This window comes from Trachypithecus francoisi, unplaced genomic scaffold, assembly GCF_009764315.1.
Source record: "Trachypithecus francoisi isolate TF-2019V2 unplaced genomic scaffold, Tfra_2.0 Contig01474, whole genome shotgun sequence".
Taxonomy (NCBI): domain Eukaryota; kingdom Metazoa; phylum Chordata; class Mammalia; order Primates; family Cercopithecidae; genus Trachypithecus; species Trachypithecus francoisi.
Genome location: NW_022681435.1, coordinates 6,556,034 through 6,577,185, shown reverse-complemented (window position 1 = coordinate 6,577,185; position 21,152 = coordinate 6,556,034).

Here is a 21,152-nt window from a genome sequence, read left to right as displayed (position 1 = left end):
GGCATTGGCTTTAAAGCAAAAATCAGTAATAGTGACAGATTTCAATGCTCTTGCTGGAAATTTATGTTAATGCAAACAGCCTCTACGTTATACATGACCCAGTGGCATAGGAGGCAGATAATCAATATCTTTATATCCCTTCTTGGATTAAATTCTCTTCTTGGAGTATGCTAATTAAAAGCGAACCATAGTGCTAATATTTTCCGCACAATTAAGATAATTTTATAAGGCAAAATGAATTATAATGCAGTAAGCACTTTTGTTTGGAAATTAGTACCAAATAGAGTAACACACAAAAACCCAACTGCCAATAGCATTTCTGATCATAAAAATTAGTTATTATAACCCCCAAAACCAAAACTGTAAGTCACATTTGTTCCATTTTGCATTGTTATTATATCTTAATAATAAAGGTGTGTGTGTGTGTCCGTCCCTGTCCCTGTGTTCAGAGATATCAGCTCAAAATGTGAAATATTGTGAGGTGTTTTAGTACCGGGATAATGTGTAGGTAAGGAAGCAATTTAAAGCAATAGAATGCATTCTTTAATGTCAGTACAGCTTTCAATGCAACTAAAACTTAATGATTTTTTGAGAGGAGAAATAAGTGGGTTAAGCTCCATCACATGTCTACTCAATTTCACACTGTAGGTAGTGTTTTAAGAGAACATTTATGGTGGAAGTTGCAAAAGTGATTACTTTGCAACTACAGGACTATTGTTCTTTAAACATGCATGTATAACTTGGCCTTGGCCTCAGAGTGGAGGAAAGACCCGCTAGCACAGAAATATCCAAATCTAAAGGAATGAGAAAAACAGACATTGGACATATACTGAATGAAGAATAAAATGTTGTCATAAGTGCTATAAGAAATCCAAGGAATTTATGATATCAATTAGAAATACAAACAATCCATCTTACTCTTTCTTGGAGTGACAAATACCCTTGAAATGTCATTTATTATTTTAAAATCTGCTCATTGATAAACCAGCTTTTTTCTCTTCCTGTCCATCACTAGCCTCATGCTGTTTCTTCTTTGCCAATGAGTTCCCAATCATGAACTCAATTGTTTATTTTCAGAATAGTGTGTTCTATCTCTCCTTAGGATAAGATGTAGAGGGGAAGGACAGGGGCTGTCTATTTGCAATATGTGTACAACCTCTGGAACATCCATCCCTAATCTCCTTGAAGCCATTCATTCATTATTAATTGAAGATAACTAAATAAAAATGTAAAATAAAAATCTCCACCAGAAGCAAAATATCTAAATGTAATAATAGTAACCTATTTTGTATAATAGATGACTTTATATTTTTAATCTTTAACTCTAAATTGTGAAACATAACTAAAAAGTGAAGATGAGAAAATATTAGAAATAAAATAGAAATCTACAATTAAAAGTCAATGTACACAAATAAGCTATCAATGAATTCTTCTCTGTGTGTTCTTTGCATGTCTTTCACCCCTGGGAGATTTGTGCACTCCAGTAAATTTTCTCTTATGTTTATGTTTCACAAGACAATTAATTCTACTCTAATCCCAGTGTAATGATTTCACTGTTCTGTTAAAGGAAACTCTACTTTTTGATATTTTAAAATACTTATTATTGATTATTCTTTCCTGGTCATTCTTTTTCCTAATAAAAATCAGTTTATTTAAAAATAAAACTCTAGGACAGGGTATTGTAATGGCCAGGGTCATACTTTTCACAATGCTAAGTCTATGTAAATGTTTTATCCAATTCCCATTTCTTCACCTGGAATATCAAAATATGAATTTTCATTCATTCATTTAACGTATATTCATTACCTGGTGTATGCCAAGGAATGTGCCCAGGCCTTGGGAACAAAAGTGATAAAGAAAACAGTGTATTAGGTATTGATAACCTAGTGGAGAGCTTAGTCATAGAAACATATATTTATAATACAATATAATCATTTTACTAGAGGTAAATAAGGGTAGAGACTAAGGGAAAAGTGGATTTTAGATTCAATAGAAAAAATAAGAGAGGTGTTAACAAAATGAGAGTTTCAAAACTGTCAGCATAATTTGAAAGCTTAGGAGTTCTGTAAATAAATGTTGAAATACAAAAAATACAAGTCTCAATTTATCACCAAATGATTTATTCTACTTGTTAAACGTGGAAAGTTAATTTAGAGAAAAGTAAATTTTGGTTTCATTTTTGTCGAAAACAGCAAAAAAGGAAGGAACATGAATGTTATAGTAACAATGGTAGTAAAGCTTAGCATTTTGCATTTTGTAATATATTTCCTCATGCCTTTAGTTAACTCCTGAACCTGGCCAAGCAATTTATTCTACTTGGGCTTATCTTGCTGCTTCTGTAACACCTTTTCTATTTGTAAGTTGTGATAATGTTTCCCTGGTTTCCCTGGTATCTCCCAGTATAATATTATCTCTAAAATACTCTTTCTAGCCTTCCTTTTCTATTCGTATTGGATTCACCAATTAGCCTGTCTGGCTGATATGCCTCTCTCCTTGCCACAGACAAATCCACCAGTGGTATTCCTGAGGGCTGCTGTGGAAACAGCTTCTCTGGTCACCATCACTGAGATCTTGCCCAGCCAAATTCATGGGTGGAAAAAGTGTGAATGCTCCACTTCAGGACCTCCCAAATGGAGAGCTCTCAGACTAGAACTGCTGACCAGAGGATTTACTTCTGCATGGGAGTAGGGTCCCTTTCTGATTTTGGCAGGCCTGGGGATATTGATGCCGACTTTGGCTACTGCTTCTAGTGCTTCAGATTTCAAGTTTTAATATATGTTTTCCTCTTTCCCTGAACTTCTTATCTTTTCATTTGAATTTTTATGTCCGTCTGCCCTATGACTTTTTAATCATTTCACTATCAGGATCCACAATATTTGCTTTTTATGATATATTATATAATCAAATCATTTCTGCTAACTATGCCATGATGGATGTATTTGCCCGCCATTTGTCCAGGCTCTTCTTTAAAGTTACCTGAATCAAATATCATGACTTAAAGGAGCAAATCTTCACTGTGTAGTTCAGCCTTTTAATTTTCTTCACAAGGAAGATAAGACACAGAGGAAAATGGTCCACACTCAATAGGTACAAATCCAATACCTAGGAACAGAAACTACCCAGACTTACCCTTCTCAGTCCCAAAATACTGCTTGACAAAAGTGGCTTTGTAGTCTCTGTCACAATTCCTTCATGAATATTTAGGGATGAATGGAAAGAGACTCAATTTCCAACAAGATAGAAAGCTCCGAGTGACCTTCATTTGTATGAAATATGAACAGTCTTTCCACAAAACATAAATAATACCTACACAATATAGGGTTTTTGTTATTGTTCTTTTGTCTTTTGTTGTTTGGTTGTTTTGTGTGATCTTAACTCAGTTTTGAGGTCCTGGCTAGAAGCTAGTCAGTTCTTTTCTTGAGCAGCCGACCAAGGTCATACCCTCAACCACCTCCCTTGTCTTCTCACGGCCAGGTACCAGGTGTCAGGGGACAGGCCCTATGCCCCAGCACACTGAAATTATTTAAATTAGCCAACTTGCAACCTGCCTGTCCTGCCTTGCCCTTGCCTCTGGCAGAAACCATAATAACGCTCTTGCCCACAGACCCTTCCTGCCCCTGCCTTGGGGCCAACCTAGTACCTCTCCAGAGTGGCCTGGGGTGGCTGGCTGTGCTCTCCCAGGAAGGTGGGTGTGACACAACTGTAAAACCCGTTTCTCTGGATCCCTGTGGAGTCTCACCATGCCTCACCCAAGGTAATGTGGTTAAAACAACATGTTGCATTTTTTCAGTAATATTTTACTTGAGAATGGTAAAAGAAGTATCAACACATATGGAAACAAATGCAGTTAAGGCCTAAGTTTACTTAACTCTCCATAGATAAAAGACGTCAATGTTTTAGAACTCTTAGAAGAGTATTTAACACCCTGTGGACTCATAATGCCATCTAGTGGAACAATTAAATAAATGCAAGGAAAGTCTGTGTGTATTTTATATTAGGAAGATTGTAAAAGGATTGTTAATTTTATTTTGTGAAGTCACAGTAAAGTAACATGCTATTGAACCTACAAAATTTAGTTCTAAGAGTCATGCTATCCAACACTTTTCCACATATAGCTAACAAGGTCTATTAATGATTAGTAAAAGGTCCCTCATCTGTCATTTATTCAGGATAAATTTAAGAAAATTGCTCAATTTGTCTGAGCCTGAGATGATTTACATATATAATATCAGTTAATATTCTTATAAGAGAACACTGCAAGGAGTGTATTAATATTCTCATTTTTAAGTGAGAAGTCAAATTCTTTTGATAGAAACCAGTTAAGTACTTTACAGAAGCTAATTCTCTCCGCTTATCAACCCTTTAAATAATATTTTATTTATTTGAATTTTGGCTAAATGGCATGCAAAAATCCATGGTCTCCTGTTTACTTTGACATTTTCATAGAAATAGAAAATGATTTCTATTTCATTTAGTTTTACATATACAAAGTGTGTTACATATGCACAAAGTGTGTGTATGTAAAACCAAATGAAGTAGAAAATGTCTTTGTCTATAAACAAAGACATTGCCAAGTCAGATTTGAACTTCATTTGGATATACTAGCAAATTTTTAAGACAGTAGGAAGGTACTCTAGAGAAAACATAAAATCTTGTTAAAATAAACGATAAAAGGAATAGTGAGAAACTATTATTTGTTCTGGCTTAAGCAAGGCATTTGAAACTATTTAAGTCAGTCAGTGAAACCCACATGGTGGACTCTACTTCATCCCTCGAGGTGTGTATCTAACTGCTCTGTAGAAGGGCAAACATACTACTCCAGCTAGGTCACCATGGGTCATCCCTTAAACCCTATAGTGACATTTCAGCAAAGGATACCTTTCTTTATAGAATTTTTCTTCAGTAACATCTGAAATTTAGATTTGTTGAGATATAATTCACCACTGTACAATTCACCCTTTAAATGTACGTTTCTATCCATTTTAGCAATTATATACAACCACGTAACCACAATTACAAATGAGAAATAGAATATTTCCATTATCCCAAAATTTTCCTTGTGCCTCTTGTAGTCAATCTCCTTCCCTCAATTTTCAGGCTCTGGTAGCCATTTCTACTCTTTTGTGTTTTTTATCATTTGACTTTTCTAAAATGTCATACAAACAGAATTAGATGATATGCAGCCTTTTGTGTCTGGCTTCTTTCACTTATGATAATTCTTAACAGATTTATTCATATTGCTACATGTATCTGTGGTATGCTATTTTTATTGTTGAATAGTATTCCACTGTACTAATATCTCACAATTTATTTATCCAGTCAAAACTGGATGTTTATTTTTAGTTAGGGACTGTTATAAATGAAACTGCTATAAACTTTTCCATACATGCTTGTTGTGGACATACATTTTCATTTGACTTAGGTAGATATCTAGAAGTAGGACTGCTAAATCATATGGTATGGTTTGGCTCTGTGTACCCACCCAAGTCTCATTTCAAATTGTAATCCTCAGGTGTCAAGGGAGGAAGGTGATTGGATCATCAGGACAGTTTCCCTCATGCAGTTATTATGATAGTGAGTGAGTTCTCATGAGATTTGGTGGTTTTGTTGGGCAGTTTTCCCTGCTTTTGCTTGCTTCTCTCTCATGCTGTCTTGTGAAGAAGGTGCTTGCTTCCCCTTCACCTTCAGCCATGATTGTAAGTTTTCTGAGGTCTCCTCAGCTGTGTGGAACTGTGAGTCACTTAAACCTCTTTTCTGTACTTATAAACTCAGTCTCTGGGAAGTTCTTTATAGCGGTGTGAAAATTGACTAATATATCATGTCTGATATTTTTAAATGGAAGAGTTGGGTGCAGTGGATCATGCCCATAATCCCAACACTTTGGGAGGTGGAAATTGGAGGATCACTTGAGCTCGGGAGTTTGAGACCAGCCTGGACAACACAGTGAGACCTTGTATCTACTAAAATTCAAAAACATTAGCTGGGAATGGTGGCATGCACCTGTAATCCCAACTACCTGGGGGGCTGAGGTGGAAGGACCACTTGCGCCCAGGAAGTAGAGGCTGCAGTGAGCCCTGATAGTGGCATTGCACTCCAGCTTGGGCTACAGAGTAAGACCCTGTCCCAAAACAAGCAAACAAACAGAAACAAACAAAACAGAAAAAGCCTGTGCAACCGTTTGCCACAGTGATTGCTCTACTTTCATTACTACTAGCTCTCTGAGAGTTCCTCTTGCTTCACATCTTCAGTAGCACTTGATATTGTCAGTTTTTATTTTTAGTTATTCTAGTAAGTGTGTAGCAGTTCTTCATTATGGTTTAATTTGTGTTTTTCTAATGGCTAATGATAGTGACAATCTTTTCATCTGCATATTTGCTACCTATGTATGTTCTTTTTGGCATGGAGGACACCTCTATTGTCAAGAACATCAAATTGATAGCATGGTTTTTTGGTCTTTATTCTTGCTGACATTCTATCCATTTACAGTATAAATTACTGAGAGAAAATTGAAGTCTTGACTTCTAGTTGTATAAAGATTTAATTCCTCTTTACATTTTATTATTTTTATTGAAGGTGAATACACATAGGAAAGTGGTATTTTCTTGATGAATTTTATAATTTTCTCACCCTTTCCTTTTTTAAACTTTCAACTTAAAATTGTCACATCTGTTTATTACAGCATCATAGTCTCTTATTTTCAATTGAGGCCTTGAGAACATTGACATTTCATGTGATTATCCACATGGTTGACTTTAAAATGACCATCTTACTAGTATTTTCTATTTGCTCCATGTGTTCTATCTCCTATACCTTTTTGCTTCTCTTTTCTTAATTAAGGGTTGTGAGCTGTTTTTAAAATTCCACCAGTGGTTATTAGTTATATGTCTTTTTAAATTTTTTAGTGGTTATTGTAGGATTTATAGCATAAATCTTTTTTGAGTGTCTCTCTTTCAACTGGTTGCTTTTATTCGGTATTGTGTTGGCTATTATGTGTCTTTTATCTTTTCATATAAACATTATCATCAGGTTTCGATATACACAAGATAATTTGCTGGAATTTTTATTGGAATTGCATTGAATCTGTAGATCAAATTAGGGAGAACTAACATCTTAATGTTGACTATTTCTATGCATTAAAATAGAAAATCTCTTCATTTAATTAGATATTCTTTCTTTCATCAAAATTTTTAATTTTTCCTCATATAGATATTGTATACTTTTCTTACATTTGTACCTAAGTATTACTTTTTTGTGCTAATGTAAATAAAATTGTGTTTTTCATTTCTAATCCCAAGAGTTTTTACTGGTATACAGAACCTAAACATTAGCAAAGTCAAACCATTGAGGCCTTGACAACATTGACATTTCATGTACTTATCTTTTATTTAGTAAATTATCTCTTATATAGTAAGATTTTATATAGACTTTCATATAGTAAGATTGTATGCTGCAAACCTGCTGTAATCACTTAGCATCTCCAGGAGTTTGTTTTTTTGTTTGCTGTTGTTGTTTATCAATTCTTTAGGATTTTCTACATGCACAATCGTTTAATTTGCAAACAAAAGAAGTTGTAAATCAGTATGCCTTTTATTTACTTTTCTTGTCTTATTGTTCTACCTTGGATTTGCAGTATGATAGTGAACCATAGTAGTGAAAAGAGATCCTTGCCTTGTTCCCCATCTTAGGGAAAAAGCATTCAGTTTTATGATTAAGTATGATGTTAGCCGTATTTTGTTTTGTTTTGTTTTAGATAGTTTATTTTTAAAGAAGTTTTATGTTCACAGCAAAATTGAGTGGAAAATAGTGAGTTCCCATATATTCCCTGTGCTTACACATGCAGTCTTCCCCACTATCCATATCCTATGCAAGATTGATACATTTGTTACAATTGATGAAACTACATTGACAAGTCAATATCACCCAGTCCATAGTTTACATAGGTTTCACTCTTGGTGTTGTATATTCTATGAATTTTGACAAAACTATAATGATGTTTATCCACCATTATAGTATCATGCGGTACAGGTTTACTGTCCTAAACATTCCCTGTGCTTGGCCTATTCATCTCTCTCTCCTTCCTCACTAATCCCTGGCAACCACTGATCCTTTTATTGTATTCATAGTTTTGTCTTTTCCAGAATGTCATATAGTTGGAATCATGCAGTGTGTATTTTTATTAGATTGTGTTTTTTACTTTAGTTTCCTCCATGTCTTTTTGTGACTTGATAACTTACTTTTTCGTGCTGAATAATATTCCACTGTCTGGATGTAATATAGTATATTTATCCATTCACCTAGCAAAGGACATCTTGGTTACTTTCAAATGTTGCCAATTATAAATATAGCTGCTGTAAACATCTATTTTCAGGTTTTGTTTCAACTCATTTGGGTAAATACCAAAAAGCATGATTGTGGAGTCATATGATAAAAATATATTTGGTTTTGTAAAAAAAAAAAAAAATGCCAAACTGTCTTCTAAATGACTGTATCATTTTGCATTCTCGCCAGCAGTGAATGAGAGTTCTTGTCATTCCACATCCTTGCCAGGACTTGGTGTTATTAGTGTTTTGGATTTTGGCCATCCAATAAGTGTATAGCGCAATAGCATGGATAAACCTAACCTGGAGGACGTTATCTTAAGCAAATTAAGCCAGGCGCAAAAAGACTCATACTGCATTATCTCATTAATATGTGGAATCTAAAACAGCTGAATTCATAGAAGTACAGAGTGTCACAGGCGTTTGAATCAGAACAACTCTATCTTGAGTAGGGGCTGGGTGAAATAAGCCTGAGACCTACTGGGCTGCATTCCCAGATGGGTAGGCATTCTAAAGAGCAGGATGAACTGGAGATCGACACCAGGTACAGCTCATAAAGACCTTGCTGATGAAACAGGTTGTAGCAAAGAAACCAGCTAAAACCCACGAAAACCAAGATAGCGATGAGAGTGACCTCTGGTCATCCTCACTGCTACAGTCCCACAAGTGCCATGACAGTTTACAAATGCCATGGCAATGTCAGGAAGTTACCTATATGGTCTAAAAAGGGATGGCATAAATAATCCACCCTTTGTTTAGCATATAATTAAGAAATAACCATCAAAATGGGCAACCAGCAGCCCTCAGGGAGGCTGTGCCAATGGAATAACCATTCTTTATTCCTTTACTTTCTTATTAAATTTGCCTTCACTCTATGGATTTGCCTCGAATTCTTTCTTGTGCGAAGTCCAAGAACCCCCTCCTGAGGTCTGGATCAGTACCCCCTTCCGGTAACAAGAGTAGAATGGGATGGTTCTCAGGGTTTTGGGGTGGGATGAAGGTGAGGAGATGTTAGTCAAAGGAGACAACATTTCAATTAGATAGGAGGTAAATTCAAGAGAGCTGTCGTACAAAATAACTGTAGTTCTTAACAATGTATTGCATTCTTGGAAATTTGCTGGGAGAAAAAGTAGAGTCTAAGTGTTCACACCACAAAAAATGAAAAACTATGCAAGGTAACGCATACATTAGCTAGCTGTATTGAGCCACTCCACAATGTATACATATTTTAAAACATCATATTTCGCATGATATGTACAATCTTTAATTTGTCCATTTAAAATAAATTTTTAAAAAGTTGCCTTAATGGCCCCCCAAATATCTCTTTTAGTTGGATTCTTTTATTTCCAATTAAAATTTGCACATTGTATTTAATCATTATGTTTCTTAGTCTAGGATGAACAGTTCATGCATATTTATTCCCTTTCTTGCCATTGAGAGATTATATGTTCCTGGACTATCTTGATTTGCCGGAATCTCAAAAAGTTTTACCTAGGTCTCTCAGCTGGAGTATTCTACTTGGCCCTAAATTAATGCCAAGTTACTGAGAAATAACTATTCATACATTTATCAGAGAAGTGACAAGGAATACTTTTTCATATCTTTTATTTTCTCATGGTTACCCTATCCCATTTGGAAATTTCAGTCCAGAATGTCTGGAAATTTGGAATTTGCTCTGGGTCTTATACTCATTGTCTCTACTACTTGGCTACCTGGGACTGTCACAGGGATTCTATCCTCAAAACCTTATAAAAACCTTTGCCTGCTTAATTGCCTCTAAGCAATTTTTGGAGGCTGTTTACCTGCTGTGAAGAAGTAATGAAGAGAAGCCTTCCGTTCTTTCCAAACTTCTTTATTTTAACAACATTGACAAAAAAAAAAAAAAAAAAAAAGAGAGAGTCTAGGTCAGTTGCTTTACTCAATGTTTGACACTCTTATGAAGTGGTTTGTTTCTTAGAAATTGCAAACCCCACAAAGTGGGGTGGATGTCCCTGCAGCAGAATGTCTTATTGGGAGGAAGTTGATTAGAATCCACAATGTAGTTAGACATTCTGGTTACTAAATATTGTGTGCTGTGCTGCTGGTCTCTTATATAATAATGATTACTTTCTCTTCTTTCCCTGTCCCAGATTCCACTAACCAGCTTTTGTTTTTACCAGACTTTAGTTGAAAGAATTTTGAATAGTTGCATTACAGGGTAGAATGATTTTTCAATTTAAGGTCACATATTGTGATTCCTGTAAATTCACTGACCAGTGCCCACCATAGGAATTCAGTTGATAAGTTCTTCAGTAGCATGCAGCCTTCTTATAAGTTACTGGTTTTCCTAGCTCCTTAGACCCTTATGTTTCCCTTCCCTTTGTCTTCTGCTCTTGCATCTCTAGAGGGGTGAACAGAGCACCACTCCACAGCCTCTTTTACTTTATTTCAGAGGAAAATGTGCCTTTTATTTAAACCTATCTAAACTAAGTTACACATCTGGAAATCCCACCTTTAGTGGCCAAACAAGTAACTTATTTTCCAAAACAAAGAAGAGGTTGTCTCTTCTATTATTCTTTCAGGCTAATGGCACACATTGAGTAGTTTTTAATTTACATTTCTCCCTGGTGTAGCCTCGGATAAAATATGCTGAAGAAATAAATTGGACTTAAAGAAACCAATGCATTCTAAAGATATTTTACAACGTCCAAAGCAAACTGTAATCTCCCAGATAACTAGCAAAGCAAATCCTGATGAGCTTGAGAAGGCAGGGCTCATGAGTTCAGGTTCAGAACCCAACCTGGAGACAAGGACCCCCAACTCTGCCAACACCCAGATGCTTACATAATGTGCTATTTGCTGGACGACTCAGAGGGCCTCTGCAGCATGTTGCTAACCTGAATGCATAGCTTCACCATTTACTTGGACAGTCCTTCCCCAACAACAACATTCTTTACCAAGAGAAGAAAGACGAATGAAGCTTTGGAGACAAGCTGCAAGTGGTGAAGCAACTTCATGTCAAATGGGAAATACATTGCTGTTATGTTATCCGCTTTCGCAGAACTTAGAAAAAAAAAGAAAATTAAAATATTCTGCTAAACAAACTTGCTTTTTACTGTGCTACAGAAAAGTAAGAATAATAGGATTAGAATTTTTTTAAGCATTGACTGGGCACAGTGGCTCACACCTGTAATCCCAGCACTCTGGGAGGACGAGGTGGGTGGATCACTTGGGGCCAGGAGTTTGGGACCAGCCTTGCCAACATGGCAAAAACCTGTCTCTACTAAAAATACAAAAATTAGCTGGGCATTGTGGTGCTCACCTGTAGTCGTAGCTAGTCGGGAGGCTGAGGCATGAGAATGGCTTGAACCTGGGAGGTAGAGGTTGCAGCGAGCTGAGATCGCTCCACTGCACTCCAGCCTGTGCTGTGTGACGGTACAAGGTTCTGTCTTAAAAACAAAAAAAGGAACTTTTTCTAGGCATCAGAAGCTGGTGTAGGCTCATCAGTTAAATATACTGTAGTAGGTGCGGTCGAGGCCCCACCTAAGCCCCCTCCTAGTCTTCCCTTTGGCATATCCTGGCCTGACTCCTTGTAGCCAGTGCTTACATTTCTTTGCCTGAGGGCTTTATCTGCTGTCAGAGCCTGGTTCCCTGTGTGCACAGCAGGCCAGAGGTGCTGAGGAATTAATATCCTCCAGAGCAGCCTTCAACTAATGACTGCTGACTCTCCTAGAATCCCAGAGGGTTTAAGTGCTGTTCACCCATAGGGCCAGCTGGCTTGTCAAGACACCCTTTACCCACCACCTGCCCTTTCTTGTCTTACTCCTCCCACCTCCTTACAGGTGTTCCTTTCACCTTCCCTACAAACTCAAATACTGTTCTCAAAGTTTGTTTTGGGGAGTCTTACATATGTTATATGCTCTCTAGTACTGTCTGAATGACCTTAAATACATTTATACCTGTATAAACATGAGTCTTCTCAGATATTGCGAACCATTATTCAAAGCAGTTAATGAAATAAAAATTAGATATTCTTATTATATCTTTAGAAACCCTAAATAAATTCTCTCTTGTAAGTAATTGATATACATTTTTTCTTTCATTTTCCTGGAAGGAAAAACAACACAAACCAAATTGTTTTTGTTATTACAATATTAAAATATGATTAAGTGTCATATTTTATACTCATCCTAGGATAAACAACCAAAACCCAATTTATGTCTTCTGTATTATTTAATATTACTGTGGAAGAACATAGGGGATGACACTGTTAAACAGTGTAATTTAAATACGGAAAACAGAGTATTAAATAGCATCATATAAAGCAGGAAGCTAGCAAACCAGTTGGAAAGATTAGAAAGCTTGTTAGTTAACTATATTAAGGCACGGATTATATTTTCTCTTTTATATTTAAAAATCAATATTACTGGCTCCCTGTTAATTGGTGACCTTGGGTATAGGAGAAGAAACGTTCATACTACTTTGGGACAACTCAAATAAACTTTACCCAGATGATGTTTTGACCTTAGTCTAGAAAACAAGTTGGCAAACTCTGGCCCTTGGGCCAAATCCAGCTTACTACTTGTTTGGTAAATACAGTTTTATTGGAACATGACTATATCCATTTGTTTACATACTTTCTATAACTGTTCTCATATTGCAACAGCACTCTGGAATATTTGAGACAGAGAACTTATGAGCCTCAAAGCCTAAAATATTTACTAATTGCCCTTTACACAAAGCAGTTCGCTGATCGTTGGTTTAGAACACTAGAGTATAAAGTATTTCTAAACATAAGCATCAAAAAACTCATGAATATACTGCATCACTATACACCCTGTGGCAGGTTATTTTAAAATTTCTATTTTGAAAGTGTAATTTTTTTTTTTTTTTTTGAGACAGAGTCTTGCTCTGTCGCCCAGGCTGGAGTGCAGTGGCGAGATCTCGGCTCACTGCAAGCTCCGCCTCCCAGGTTTACGCCATTCTCCTGCCTCAGCCTCCCGAGTAGCTGGGACTACAGGCGCCCGCCACCTCGCCCGGCTAGTTTTTTGTATTTTTTTTAGTAGAGACGGGGTTTTACTGTGTTCGCCAGGATGGTCTCGATCTCCTGACCTCGTGATCCGACCGTCTCGGCCTCCCAAAGTGCTGGGATTACAGGCTTGAGCCACCGCACCCGGCCAAAAGTGCAATTTTTATTTATAAAATTTTAATAGATAATTTGCAAAAATAGTACAGAGAGTTCTCCTGTATATATCACCAAGCTTCCCCTAATGCTAACATCTTATATAACTATAGTGTAATTATTACAATTATGCAATTAGTATTGATATAAAATAATCTATACACCTTATTTACATTTTACCACTTTCCTAATAATGTCCATTTGTTGTTCTTTTTCCATCCAGGACCATTGCATGTGGGTGTCTCCTTGCTCTCCTCTAATATTTGATAGGCACTCAGTCTTCTGTTGTTTTCATGTCCTTGGAATGTTTGAAGAATACTACTCGGTTATTAAATGCTTCCCAATTTGGATTTGCCTGATGCTTTCTCATGGTAAGATTGAGGTTATAAACATTTGTCAAGAATACCACAGCAAGGAGAATATACCTTTCCAGTGAATCATATTATGTTGTTGATATGTCCTATTGCTGCAGTGTTAACTTTGATCCCATGACTAAGGTGGCATCTGCCAGGTTTCTTCACAGCAAAGTAACACATGAGAAATACTTTGAGACCATGAAATATCCTGTTTTTCATCATACTTTTTTGTCCACTAATTTTAGTATCCATTGATGTTACCTGCAACAACTATTATTTTGGCGTTTGTTTAACGATGACTTTATAGTTCCCTCATTTTTCCTAATGTAAGTAAAATCCTTTTTCCCCATTTAATTATTCACTTATATCAGAATAGACTCATGTGGGTTGATCTTATTTTACAGGTTATAGTCTAATATACCAATATTTATTTTGTTACCCAAACTGTCTCAGCTTTGGACATTGGGAAGTCCTTCCAGCGGATTATTGGATACTGTGCCTTTTTGACATGCTTTCTTCCCTTGTTAATTTTTTGTTTGTTTTTGGTCTTACTTCCGGGTTTTGTGTCATCACAAGTTGTTCCAGGCTTGTATTGTATTTTTCCTCTTCAAGCCCTAAAACCAGACATTTCTCTAAGCATTCATCATTCCTTTTATTGGAGACCCGTATTTAAAATCAAGCTTTGAGCACTAGGTATGCCTTGTGCTATTAGGCTATCATTGTTTCTAGGAAGACAGAGCTAGGAAATATATTTATGTATTCTGTGTTTCCCTAACAATTTGTTTGACTTCTTAACCTTTTGCCTGAAGAGTAACTTCTGAGATGGGGAAACTTCCAGGTATTGGGCTCCCTTCTCTGTTGCCTCCCTGTTTTCAGGAAGCTTGGCTCCTCCAATAAGGATCTAAGCCCTAAGATCCCTGAACTCCAATTTTTGCGTATTACTGCAGTGTGATTTGCAACTCTGATGACTAGTTAGCCATTCAATCCATTCTAAAAATCACCAAATGATCCAAGGGTAAAAGTGGATTGCTAATTTTAGTATCATTTCAGTGAGATTCTGTTCTCTCCTGAAGCTTGACTTCTGAATTTTGGGCTGCCTTAGTATCTCCATAATGCTTCCAAAAATATGTTTTGTTGTGTTTTACCCAGGTTTTCTAATTGTTCTTGGTAGATGTGTAGCATTGTTAGGCTGATATAAACAACTACATAATAGCTGAAAATAGTATTTTTTTCTTTTTTTTTTTAAAGGAGGTAAAGTAGTCATATAGAAAAGCACACACAATATAAGCCTATAGTTCAGTGAATTACCACAAATGGAACACAAGCTTATATATCTCTCTCATGTCAACAAATGGATTTCTTAACATTTTAACAGTCTGTGAAAAGTGAGCACCTTTAAGTTAAATTTTCAAAAAACTTGTACCATTCATGTAGAAAAGGCAATAATATAAGTTATAAAAGCAAGTCATAGTCTCTTGTGCATGCAGTTCCATGGAAGCTGCAATGTCAAAATGCTATTACTACAGGTTATTATCATATGTTTTCCTACAGATGTCAGAGAAATTAAGGCAAAGTGGTGTACAAAGAACATATGTTAGTATGAAGTAAACTAAATTCCCTTTTTTTATTTTTATTTTTTATTTTACTTTAAGTTCTGGGATACACGTGCAGAATGTGCAGGTTTGTCACATAGATATACATGTGCCATGCCATGGTGGTTTGCTGCACCTATCAACCCGTCATCTAGTTTTTAAGCCCCACATGCATTAGGTATTTGTCCTAGTACTCTCCCTCCCCTTCCTCTCACCTCCTGACAGGCCTCAGTGTGTGATGTTCCTTCCCTGTGTCCATTTGTTCCAATTGTTTAATTCCCACTCCTTTTCAAAGCAGGTGTTCAGCTCTACACCACTGAATTTCATAAAATTTCCTCTACTCATCACAGGAATTTCAAGGACTGTCAGAGATGATATTCTTTTAATTTATTTAGACATAGGAAAATGCTTTTTGAAAAGTTAAATTTGCCTCCTTCATGGGAGAAATAAATGTTGAAAAATTTGAGAATTTGTAGCACTTAGGTTCAGATCTATTTAACAGACACAAAAGATTGCAAAAAAAAATTACCTGCAATTAAGGTAGAGGTTGCCATTTTCTCAGGGCAGAACGCGGAAAACAGATTGTACCTCATTTAAAGTTTTGTCCGGTATATATGCTGATGGAAGTGTAGGTGTTGACCTGGAGAATGCCAGAGAAGAAAATGTGTTTCAGATACAAGAACTATATATAAGGCTCAGATAATTAACAAATCTGAGGAAGAAAACCAAATTTGCCCCTCAATCTAATAAATGAAAAATGAGCTAATGAATGGAGGCTAACCAAAGAATGAAAGAAATAGCTACTGTTCAAACAAACCAGTAATAGTAAGAATGGGTAGAATCCATGATAGCCAGAGTCTCCTGATGCCAACTGGAATGATCTCTAGAAAGGCTTTGAGAAGGGTTGGATGATAGGATGTTTATGCATGTCTCTCTCCGTGAGGGCTTTGATGAACAAAAAGGAGAGTGCCATAGACCAAAGAGACTCTGAGAGAGTTGGTGGAATGGGAGTAGAGATCATTGACTATAAGAATGTTGGATAATTTGTGTGACAAACTAAGTCCTAAATTTAGTTGAAACTGAGATAATCATACAAACATTTTAAGCTTATGTACCAAATGACAGAAAATTATACATATACCATATACGTTAATGTTGCATTTGGAGTGTTTGAGTTTTCATGTTTTTAGATGTGCTAATCATCAGCCGTCAGCTTACCACCATTCTGAATAAATGCCAACAGACAGAGTGGCTGGAAACAATGCTCAACTTTGGAGTGAAATTAATCTTGACACAACTGAGTGGGAGACTACTAAACTATTTCATAATTATCATTTCAAGCTAAATATCAATCAGAATTTTGAATACAACCTAGCAGATTATTTTCATGGTTTATCTTCAAGCTATTATTAGAAACCTATCACAATTCTTATTTTTTCTGTTTTATGTTAATCTAAATAACAAACTTACTTTCATGTATAATGTACATATTCATATGTTAATACACAAGGTAAAGTGGTTTTGTGGAAGTTGATAAAACCTGGATTTGCAATGTATATGAAATTGTAGAATTTTCTCCTTTTATTTAGAGAGTTACTTACCACCTGCCCTTAAAACGTCAACTGCCTTAGACAATATCAACACATTGGATTTTTTAAAATTTTTTCTCTAATATAATATTTTATTTCAGTAAAATACACTTATGAAATTTTAAAATGTTTTATAGCAGTGCAGACATAACACGAACACAGTTTTCAATAGCTGGTTATATTGAATTGACTACTGGAAATTTAAAGAATAGCCTATATCAAGTTGTAGTTAATATTTTTATTCTCACAAACATTCTTTTACTATTTATACAGAATGACTGGTAGAACTGTCATTTTCATCCAAACAGAATCAATTGTCCTCTTTAAGTTGTAATTGTCCACTAGCTTGTTCAACACAGTTCTCAAAGTCAATTTGTCAGTTTTGTGACCCTGAGAATAGAACTCAGTACGGATGAAAAGAGAATATTTTGGTTTTATTTATTTAAATAGATGGTTACATCTTTGTAACTGATTTAAGGAAATATCATGTTCTTAAACTCATATTGTTATCAAGTATGATTTCATGAACTGCTTAAGTATTTATGGGAAGATATTAAAATCTTAAAGTTTTGTATTTAAGATAGGTATGTATTTTCTATGGAATAGCAGTTTTATATCTAGAGTCTTTATACATAAGTGTTCTGTAACACAAAATTAATAATTATTTTTTAAAGATTTTAAATAGAAAACTTAAGAACAATTTAGCCACATTTTATTCATCATAATTAGGTAACAAACAAATGAATCTACAAAAAGTGGTCATAGAAAGATGTATCTAAGTTAAGGTACATACATATGTTTATATTTAAATGTATATCTGGATATATATGCATATACATTTATATACACTGTGTATGCATGTATGTACATACACACATATGTATATGCGTGTGTGTATATATATGTATTCATAAAAAATCAGAAGTGTACAATTAGAAAAAGGAATATAATAAATTCATCCAGATTCATTTTATGGCATAAGTGTTACATGGCTAAGGTGGTCAAATCATTTTAGAATACTATTCAGTTCAAAGTAAACACAATAGCTTCTGCTGTACACAGGGTTTAGTAAATAAATTAATATATAACCATTAAAACTTTGATTTCACAGTAAAAATTTAAGAGCAATTTCACATATGACAGACTCACTGCACACTTTTGCTTTTTTCCAGTTGCTTTTAACAAATACGTTATAAGAAAATAGCTACATTTTGGTTTTATTACACATGAAGAATGCTGTATTATAAAGTGGTTATTATAAAATCTTGTGTATAACAAATGATTTCTACTACTAGACTCACAGTGTACGATAACACTGCTTTCACAGCATGGAGTCAACAAAATGTCCATAGCTTTTAGTGAAGACATATTTTAAAGCCACATACATCTAGCAAGTATTTTTGCTCAAGTTGATCAGTGGTTCTGGGGAGTTCAAGAATCCTGTTGAGAAGCTGCTAAAGTTATGAGTTTTTTAATTCAGTTTTTAAAAACACAATGTACTTTAAAAAATTGCTTAGTAAGCAAACTTCCTTAGCATGCATAATCAACTAATTTAATTTTGGTCATTTTTAATTTTCACAAACCACTGTTTTATGAGTTGTATAATTATCTAAACAATGTTTTGAAAGCATTTGAAACATCTAAAAGAGGAATCCTTTAATATGTGAAATAACAACACAAACTATGAATTTTATTACCACTAAAAAAAGTCCTACCTTGCCTTTTTTAGGCTTTAGTTTAGCTAACAATCACCATACTCCTTAAACGCTTCCTGTTTCTGATATAACTGGCAGGGGCCAGCACTGGGGGCAGTAAAAGAATTTACCAAGACAGTTGTGTGTAAAGATAGGCGGATGTATTAGAGAAAGTACCAAGATGTGTTGTGAGAGTGCAATGGGCAGCACAGTAGAGAAGGGGCTGTCTGCAAGGAGAGGCAGGGGCTGGAGGGAAGTTTTATAGGGTCGTGCTGGAAGGGTTACATATCGATCAGTTACTGCTGCTGAGGCTGTATGTGGAGTGAGATATTGGGAACAGGATGTTGTGCCAGCAAGATTTTTGTGTTAGCCATCTCTCAGAACATTTGTTCCCCACCTGGGTCCTCTTCCTTTTTGTTGCTTACTTATTTTACCAGTACTCTACACTTTCTATCATTCATTCTTTCTTTCTTTCTCTGAGACAGAGTCACTCTGTCGCCAGACTGGAGTGCAGTGATGCGATCTTGGCTCGCTGCAACCTCCACCTCCCAGGTTCAAGTGATTCTCCTTACTCAGCCTCCAGAGCAGCTGGCCCCCACCACCACGCCTGGCTAATTTTTGTATTTTTAGTAGAGACGGGGTTTCATCATGGTGGCCAGGATGGTCTTGATCTCTTGACCTCGTAATCCACCCACCTTGGCCTCTCAAAGTGCTGGGGTTACAGGCAAGACAGATTTACTGAGATATAATTCACATATATTGTAACCCAGGGTCCCCATTTTCAGGTACACACTATGAAGAACAACCCATTCATAACTGTTGCACCGTAAGTTTTTATTGTTTCAAAAATTCCTAGGAAGAAGCCCAACCTCAGCAAAACAAAAACCAGTTGGATTCAGATATGCCTAAGTAGGAGATAAACTTTTTATGAATCCTCCTCACTACCATATTAAAAACCCAGACCAAGGAGGAGCTTATTTACCGTTTCTATCCACAGGACATATGTAGAAGCATGATCAGCAACTGCTGCGCCCGCACTGTCTTTACTGTACCTCTACATGCTATTCAGATACTAGCCCAATAAAAACCCAGCTTTCACCTTTGTTTGGAGAGGTACTGCTTTGGGGAATTATTTCCATGTCCTCCTTACTTGTTGCAAGTAATAGATTCTTGTTAAATCTTCCTTGGATATGGTAATTGGGTGGATTGAACCCACCCATTGTGTGAGTTATAGTACAATTTACCATTGAAAGTGTACAATTTAATAGCTTTTAGTATATTCACTGATCTGATCAATCATTATTACAGTCACAGAAATTTTTTGCAGGAACGAGGAGTTCATACATACAGTTTCACACACACAAATACTTCACATTCAAAAACTCAGAGCCTATCTTGAACAACTGCACTTTATTAAGTATGCTGAATACCACACTTTTTTTGCAAAGGATAACTTAAAGATTTTTAAATAAATCCCAGTTTGGTATGCTAAAGCCAAAGTTGCACAAACAGGTAACGGAAGACTATTCAACTCTATGGCAATACGAGAGAAAGTCCAAAACTCAGTTTGAGTTCACTTCTGCTGAAACAAAGGGCTGGAGACTCTTTGAGAGGTGGAGCAGGAAGATTGTATCTGTTTGCTAATTGGCATTACTCAGATGAAAAATAAACATTTCCATATCTTCATGGCAGAAGGTAATTTTACAACTTAGTGTCCACTGAAGTTAGGCTTCTGTCCTGTGACAGAAACTGGGAGATGAAGGAGCCCTCTTCCCTTGTGATTACATTTCAAAGGAATGGTCCCAAGTTCTTGAGAAAGTCCTGTGATGTAAAACTGGCAAGAAAATTTTTGAAAGATTTACATCTCAAAGGGGCAGAAAAAGAACTCACATGTTTTATAAATGTGAGCAAAAGAAGGTCAGGCTGGAGACAGGACCATGCCTGTCCTGTCTAAGGTTTAGTCAGTCTTGGGGGCACACCTGCAGGCCACCACCTTATTCAGAAATCTGGTGTAATAGGGTACTGTCCCCTTCAAGATGGAACTGAACCACTGCATAGCATTTTTTTCTGTGAATAGTCCTCTGAGTTTGACTTCACAGGGCCTGGTACGATAGATCAGAGCAATTGAGTGACTTGTAGATCGATTGTTAATCTGGCAGATCAGATTCTTCTTTTCATTTCCAGCAATCCAACCCCACCCACCACCCCCCAAACAGAATTATAGGTGGAGTCATTACATTGAGAAAATTGAGATGTTTGACTGAACTGTGACTTTGCTAATTGAAGTTTTGGCAGCCATTACAAAATTCATATATTACTGCCTTGCGTTTGCTGACATCTACTGGCACTTTCATGAAAATGTACTGAATGTGGGCTATTAAAAAAAAAATCACACTGGAAAAAAACAGTCAGATGTCCACTTCTAGCCTGACAGAGTGACAG